Genomic DNA, 8,109 nt, shown 5'->3' with positions numbered 1-8,109 from the left:
TGTTTTGTTGTCTGTCTCCCCCTTCTAGACTGTGAGCCCGCTGTTGGGTAGGGAACGTCTCTATATGTTGCCTACTTGTACTTCCCAAGCACTTAGTACAGTGCTCTGCACACAGTAAGCGCTCAATAAATATGATTGAATGAGGGAATGAATGAATGCTGTTTCCACTAGCCAGGTAGAAAGGCATTGGAGACTTCAGAGAATGCCTCGCAAGATACAGATGGGAAACAGAACATGTTCATGGATAAGGAGGAGAGTTGGAGAGATGAGGGTGGCCTTTGGGGATATTTCAATCTGATGGGCTCCATTTTGCCATACAAGTAGTTAGCGAGATATCAGGGGTGAGAGAGGGAGGAGGTGGGAACTCCAGGGTATTCAGGAAGGAGTAACAAGACTGGATGAGTTGATGAAGACTGGGGAATTGGAGGTCAACAAGAAAGGCATAGTACTGTGACTGAGCAGAAGAAAGGGCAGAGTTATAGCAGATGTGGGTAAATTTGAAGCAGCTGAAGTCAACTTGCTTTCAGGCTTTCTATCAGTATTACCCACTCAGGATCACACCTGGAGAGTTTCCAGTACTCTACCAGTTTCTACTACAGATGGAAGAGTCAGGCAGAGGCCTATCCATTCCATTCCTAGTTTGGGCAGTGCCTAGAGAGTGGAAAGAAATCTGCTACAAGTCAAAACTCAACTGTGCTGAGCAGCAGCGGCATGGGAGAGAATCAAGGACGAAGATTCAAGTTTACTGCGCGGAAGGAGGCAATGGTAAACCACTTCCATGTTTTTACCAAGAAAACTCTATGCAGATTGCAGATGGAGGTAGGCCATTCATGGAGAGATGTTTCCATGGTGTCGCTATGGGTCGAAGAAGACTCAATAGCATAAAACAAGGCAAGAGCAGCATCACTCAGAGGCACAAGGGAGGGAATTGAGAGAGAGAGGACAGGGAGCTGATGAGAAGAGGAAGAGTCGGAAGGAGTTGAAAAAGGGAAGAAGGAAAAGATAATGAAAGTAGCTCTTTTCTGACAGTCTCCACCTTTGCAATTAACCAATCATATTAAGTGAATACCTTATTGTGTGCAGAGCACTGTACTAAGTAAGCACATAGGAGAGTACAGTATAACAGAGTTGGTAGACGTTCCCAGCCCACAGCGAGCTTACAGTCTAGAGGGGATGCGGACATTAATATAAATAAATAAATTGCAGATGTACCTAAGTGTTGTGGGGCTGAAGGAGGGGTGAATACAGGATGCAAATCCAAGTGCAAGGGGGACACAGAAAGCAGTGGGAGAAGAGGAAATGAGGACTTGGAGATTCTAAACTGTAAGCTCATCCTCAGTAAGCTGTAAACTCACTGTAAGCTCAGTGGAAAGAGCATGGGCTTTGGAGTCAGAGGTCATGGGTTCGAATCCTGGCTCCACCACAAGTCTGCTGTGTGACCTTGGGCAAGTCACTTATCTTCTCTGAGCCTCAGTTACCTCATCTGTAAAAATGGGGATTAAGACTGTGAGCCCCACGTGGGACAACTTGATCACATTGTAACCCACCCAGCGCTTAGAACAGTGCTTTGCACATAGTAAGCGCTTAACAAATGCCATCATTATTATTATTATTATTATCCTCTAGGTTTTAAGCTCATTGTGGGCAGGGAATGTGTCTCTCGATTGTTATATTGTACTCTCCCAAGAGCTTAGTACAGTGCTCTTCACATAGTAAGAACTCAATAAATACAATTGACTGACTGATAAAAGGTCTTCTGGAGGAGATAATAATAATAATAATAATCATGGCATTCTTTAAGCACTTACTATGTGACAGGCACTGTAATAAATGCTCGGGTGGATACAAGCAAATTGGGTTGTACACAGTGCCTGCCTCATGTGGGGCTCACAGTCTCCATCCCCAACATACAGATCTCTTCCTCCCTTCAAAGCCCTACTGAGAGCTCACCTCCTCCAGGAGGCCTTCCCAGACTGAGCCCCCTTTTTCCTCTCCTCTTCCCCATCAACCCCCACCCGGCCCTACCTCCTCCCCCCCCACACCCCACAACACTTGTATATATTTGTACAGATTTATTACTCTTTATTTTACTTGTACATATTTACTACTCCATTTTATTAATGATGTGCATATAGCCATAGTGTGCTTATAGTTATAATTCTATTTATTCTAGCAGTTTCTATTCTGTCTAAATGTTTTGTTTTGTTGTCTGCCTCCCCCTTCTAGACTGTGAGCCTGTTGTTGGGTAGGGACTGCCTCTAGATGTTGCCGACTTGTATTTCCCAAGTGCTTAGTACAGTGCTCTGCACACAGTAAGCGCTCAATAAATATGATTGAATGAATACAGATAAGGTAACTGAATCACAGAGAAGCAGCGTGGCTCAGTGGAAATAGCACGGGCTTTGGAGTCAGAGGTCATGGGTTCAAATCCAGCTCCACCACATGTCTGCTGTGTGACATTGGGCAAGTCACTAAACTTCTCTGAGCCTCAGTTACCTCATCTGTAAAATGGGGATTAAGACTGTGAGCCCCACGTGGGACAACCTGATCACCTTGTATCCCCCCAGTGCTTAGAACAATGCTTTGCACATAGTAAGCGCTTAACAAATGCCATTATTATTATTATTATTAAGGTCAGACAACAGACAAGTGACAAAGCCAGGATTAGAACCCATGACCTGACTCCCATGCTCTACCCACGAAGCCATGCTGCTTCCCTTTTACTTTTAATAAGACTTTGAAGGTCCTTGTCTCTCTGTCCACTTTTCTCACCCCCATTGGCCTTCTTACCTCAGCCTCAAAGTTTTTTGAAGTCCAGTGAAGTATTGACAGTGGTGGTGTCCTGTCCACAGCCGGGGAGATAGAGGTTGGACCCACATCTCGCTTTTCCCACTGGGCCTTCTTCAGCTCCAAGCCCCTTTCCAGCCCTGACCTCCTTGTTGGCAGGGAACATGTCTACCAAATCTGTTATATTACACTCTCCCAAGCGCTTAGTACAGCACTCTATACACAGTAAACACTCAGTAAATACATTTCATTGATTGACCAAAAAACAATATGTGGGGAAGAAAGCTAATGAGAAGCAGTGTGGTCTAGTGAATAGAGCACAAGCCTTGGAGTTAGAAGGATCTGGGTTCTAATCCGACTCTGCCGCATGTCTACTGTTTGACCTTGGGCTTCAGTTACCTCATCTGTAAAATGGGGATTAAGATTGTGAGCCCCATATGGGACAGGGATAGGGACTGTGTCCAACCCGATTTGCTTGTAACCACCCCAGCATTCAGAACAGTGCCTGGCACACAGTAAGCTCTTAACAAATACCACAATTATTATTATTGTTATTATTATTCTCCCCTTTAGGGCCAAACTCATGGGAGCGATGTTTCCCATTACCCCTGCGGAGTTGGCCAGAGCCTAGATGAGGAGTACCATGGGGTTAAGTAGGGTACAGAGGCAGAAAAATGGAGTTTGCAGGAGGAGAGGGGGTCAGGAGGATCATCAACCTGGATATTGAAGTCCCTGAGATCAGCATAAGAACTGGGAATGCAAGTTCAGTGCTTAGAACAGTGCTCTGCACATAGTAAGCGCTTAATAAATGCCATTATTATTATTATTATTATTAAATAGGAAGGAGAGGAAGGAGTCAAATTCACTCAGAAATACAAAGGTGGTGAGGCCAGGGGAGCCTTAGTGGGTGACAGACAGATGAGGTGAACTTCAAATGAGGTAAAGAGGGTGATAGAGGGTCGAACCGATCGGAAAGACGACATGGGGTGGGGGTGTGGTACAAAGAGCAGGTCATTCATTCAATCGTATTTATTGAGCGCTTTCTGTGTGCAGAGCACCGTACTAAGCGCTTGTGAAGTACAAGTCGGCAACATATAGAGACGGTCCCTACCCAACAATGGGCTCACAGTCTAGAAACAACGGGTTCACAGTCTAGGTCGACTCCTCCCCCTTTCTCAGTGGATGAGGGGGGATCAGAGAAGGTGAACCCCCTTCAGGGGATAGCGGTGGGACGGAGGGATGGGAGAAACGCACTATCATCAAGAATAACTGCATGAAGGAAGCCCTTGGTTTCCATGCGTTAACGGGCGTTTATTCAACTGTTCTCTCAGTGTTCCTCAAGATTGGGGTCAGGGGGAGAATAGAAACCAGACCGTGGTTGGGAAGGAGCAGACTTTAGTAGAAATTGAGACAAGCAAAACTCCTCCAGTTTCTGGTTTCATTACGCTCTTGAAACTCAGGTCAATTTCATGTAAAATACTGGTGAGTTGGGACCATCTTGAGGTTAGAATTCTTGTACAGTTTAAGAGATTGGTTGAACGTGACTGAGTTTTGAGGCTCATTACCAAACTTCAAAGGGACCCTGAATCATTATATTTGTGCGTGAGTCCCTGGAGGGGAAAAAAGTTTCTGCAGGAAACCCATGTAAACTCACACTTCTGAGTCAAGAGTGGACACTACCTGGTAGTGAGATATTTTCCTAATTGAACTTATCAGTGACTTTTCTAAGACCCCAAGATTGGAAATGACTTTTCTGGTTAACTTCAGGCTTTCCAAGAACGCCCTTCTCTGATCTCAAAATAAACCCTGAGAAATTTCAGGCTGAAGGGGAGGTTTTTAGTTCGGGTAAGAATTTTAACGATGAGACTGCAGAGGTGTCCCTGGCCTGGACCCTTGCCGGGGAGGGGAAGACAGCAGGGGCTGGAGACGGATTATTCATTGAGTGCCACCCAAATCCATTCGATAATAATAATTATGGTATTGTTAAGTGCCTATTTTGTGACAGGTAATAATAATAATGTTGGTAGTAAGTGCTTACTATGTGCCAAGCACTGTTCTAAGTGCTGGGGTAGATACAAGGCTGACCAATTGGACCCAATCCCTGTCCCCAGTGGGGCTCGTATTCTAGGTAGGATTCAATTATCAGACTTTTCCAGTTCAAAAGTGGGGACATGGGGCAGGATTCCCAGAGAACTAGGGCAGTTGTCCAAGTCAGTCCTGGGATTTGGGTTGTGGAGGTGGGGAGGAGAAAGGCAGGGGTGGAGCAGGTCTGTCTGAATGAAAGCCCAACCAAATTAGGGAATGTATCTACCGACTCTGCTGTATTGTACTGTCCTGAGTTCTTGGTACTGTCCCTCTAAAGTGTAAGCTTGTTATGAGCAGGAAATGTGTCCTTTTATTGTTATAGCGTACTCTCCCAACACTTGGTACAGTGCTCCGCACATTGTAATTGCTCAATAAATATGATTACTGCATGCAGTCAAACACTCAATAAATACCAATGATTGATTGATTCCCTCAAACCAGGACTGTCACCTGGCAATGCCTTTGTATGCCTGCCACTGAGTGAATTTCCTGCTGCCTGGGGAAACTCTCGGTGATGAATGCTGCCCCTCACTGCCTCCTAGAGAATGTCTAATAATTGCAATAATGATGGCGTTTATTAAGCACTTACTATGTGCAAAACACTGTTCTAAGCACTGGGGAGGTTACAAGGTGATCAGGTTTTCCCACGTGAGGCTTACAGTCTTAATCCCCTTCGTCTAGTCCACAGAGTACAGCTTCCCCTCTTCCCACCTCCTTGCAGAGACTGACAGGCTTTTCATTATAACCACAGGAGTGATGGCGTTAACTTTGGACCCACAATGTGGAGATAATAATAACAATAATAGTATTTGTTAAGCACTTACTATGTGCCAAGCACTGTTCTAAGTGCTAGGGTAGATTTAAGGTAATCAGGTTGTCCCGCATGGGGCTCACAGTCTTAATCCCCATTTTCCAGATGAGGGAACTGAGACACAGAAAAGCTAAGTGACTTGCCCAACTTTACACAGCAGACAAGTGGCAGACCGGGATTAGAACCCACAACCTCTGACTCCCAAGCCCATGTTCTTTACACTGAAACGCTGAGATCTCTATATGTTGCCAACTTGTACTTCCCAAGCGCTTTGTACAGTGCTCTGCACACAGTAAGCGCTCAATAAAAACGATTGAATGAATGAATGAATGAGGGAGAGAAAGAGAGCATGTGTGAGGGAGAGAGAGAGAGAAAGAGAGGAGAGAGAAACAGAGAGATGAGCTAGGGAGACAGGGAAACAGCAGGGTGAAAGGGAAGCAGCATCACTGTAGCAAGAAGCATTCATTCATTCAATCGTATTTACTGAGCGCTTGCTGTGTGCAGAGCACTGTACTAAGCACTTGGGAAGTACAAGTCGCAACATATAGAGACAGTCCCTACCCAACAACGGGCTCAGCGTGGCTTAGTGGAATGAGCACGAGCTTGGGAGTCGGAGGTCATAGGTTCTAATCCCGGCTCCACCACCTATCAGCTGTGTGACTTTGGGCATGCCACTTAGCTTCTCTGTGCCTCAGTTACCTCATCTGTAAAATGGGGATTAATAATAATAATAATAATTTATGGTATTTGTTAAGCACTTACTATGTGCCAAGAACTGTTCTAAGCACTGGGGTAGATATAGGCTAATCAGGTTGTCCCACGTGGGGCTCAGTTTTAATCCTCATTTTACAGATGAGGTAACTGAGGCCCAGAGAAGTTAAGTGACTTGCCCAAGGTCACACAGCAGACATGTGGTGAAGCCGGGATTAGAACCCATGCCCTCTAACTCCTAATCCCATGCTCTTTCCACTAAGCCACGCTGCTTGTGAACCCCGGGTGGGACAATCTGCTTAACTTGTATCTACCCCAGCACTTAGAACAGTGCTTGGTATATAGTAAGTGCTTAACTTAAGTGCTTAACAATTGAATGAATGAACAAATACCATTATTATTATTGAGCATGGGCCTGGGGTTCAGAAATTCGTGGATTCTAATCCTAGTTCCACCACTTGTCTGCTCTGTGAAGTGGGCAAGTCACTTCACCTCTCTGTGCCTCAGTTACCTTATCTGTAAAATGGGGACTGAGATTGTGAGCCCCATGGAGAAGCAGCGTGGCTCAGTGGAAAGAGCACGGGCTTTGGAGTCAGAGGTCATGGGTTCAAATCCTGGCTCTGCCACCTGTCAGCTGTGTGACTTTGGGCAAGTCACTTAACTTTTCTGGGCCTCAGTTACCTCATCTGTAAAATGAGGATTAGAACTGTGAACCCCCCGTGGGACAACCTGATCACCTTGTAACCTCCCCAGCGTTTAGAACAGTGCTTTGCACATAGTAAGCGCTTAACAAATACCATCATCATTATCATCATCTGTGACAGGGACTGCGTCCAACCCGACTGGCTCATATCTACCCCAGTGTGTAGAACTGTGCCTGGCATGCAGTAAGTGCTTAACAAATACTACAATTATTATTATTATTATTATTATTATTATTATTATTAGAAAGAGATGAGAGATTGAGAGGACAGGAAGACAGAGAGAGATGTCAGAAAGACAGAGAGAGAGGTGAGACTGAGAAACATAAATGAGAGAGAGATGCTTCAGACAGAGGGACAGAGATGAGAAAGGGAAACATCAAATGATGAGACAGAGATAAGCAGAGAGAGATATCAGGGTGAAAAGATGAGACAATGTAGAGACAGAGAGACAATTCAGGGAGACAAGGAGACTGAGAAATGGAGAAATGAGACAAGGAGACTGTTGGGACAGAGTGGCAGAGAGAGACAAGGTAGGAAAAAATAAACAGATGAGGCAGAAACAGATGACACAGAGACAGGGAGAAATGAAACAAGGAAACTTGAAACAGTGACAGGGAGAGATGATGAGAGAGAGAAATAGAGTGAGATGAGACAGATACAGGGAGACTGATGAGGCAAACAGAGAGAGATGAGACAGGGAGACAGAGAGAGTGAGGCAGGGAAACAGAGAAGTGAGAAAGAGAAAAATGACATAAAATGATTGAGTGATTAGGCAGAAATTCAGAGATAAGCCAGGAAGATGGAGAGAAATGAGGCAGAGAGGGAGACAAGGGGAAGAAATAGATAAGATAGCGAGACAGAGGGATGAGACAGGGAATTAACGGGAAAGAAGGCAGAGAGGTAGGGAACAAGGTAAGGGGAGAAAGAGACACTTTCCTTGGGTTCCATCTCTGCTGGGTTCACTGCTAGAGTTGGAGGAGACCTATACCCACTGCTGTCTGGGAGGAGTTG

The 8,109-nt window shown here is 45.2% G+C and overlaps 1 non-coding gene across 1 annotated transcript; it reads left to right on the top strand.

Moving 5' to 3' along the window:
• Window positions 1-543: 543 nt before the first annotated feature.
• On the top strand, window positions 544-681 carry LOC119931174. The gene has a single exon (XR_005452031.1). It is a non-coding gene; the product is annotated as a small nucleolar RNA SNORA7 (small nucleolar RNA).
• Window positions 682-8,109: the final 7,428 nt, after the last annotated feature.

This window comes from Tachyglossus aculeatus, chromosome 7 (assembly GCF_015852505.1).
Source record: "Tachyglossus aculeatus isolate mTacAcu1 chromosome 7, mTacAcu1.pri, whole genome shotgun sequence".
In the NCBI taxonomy this organism is placed as follows: Eukaryota; Metazoa; Chordata; class Mammalia; order Monotremata; family Tachyglossidae; genus Tachyglossus; species Tachyglossus aculeatus.
The sequence above is the reverse complement of the archived record's forward strand: the minus strand, read 5'-3'. Positions and strand labels throughout refer to the sequence as shown.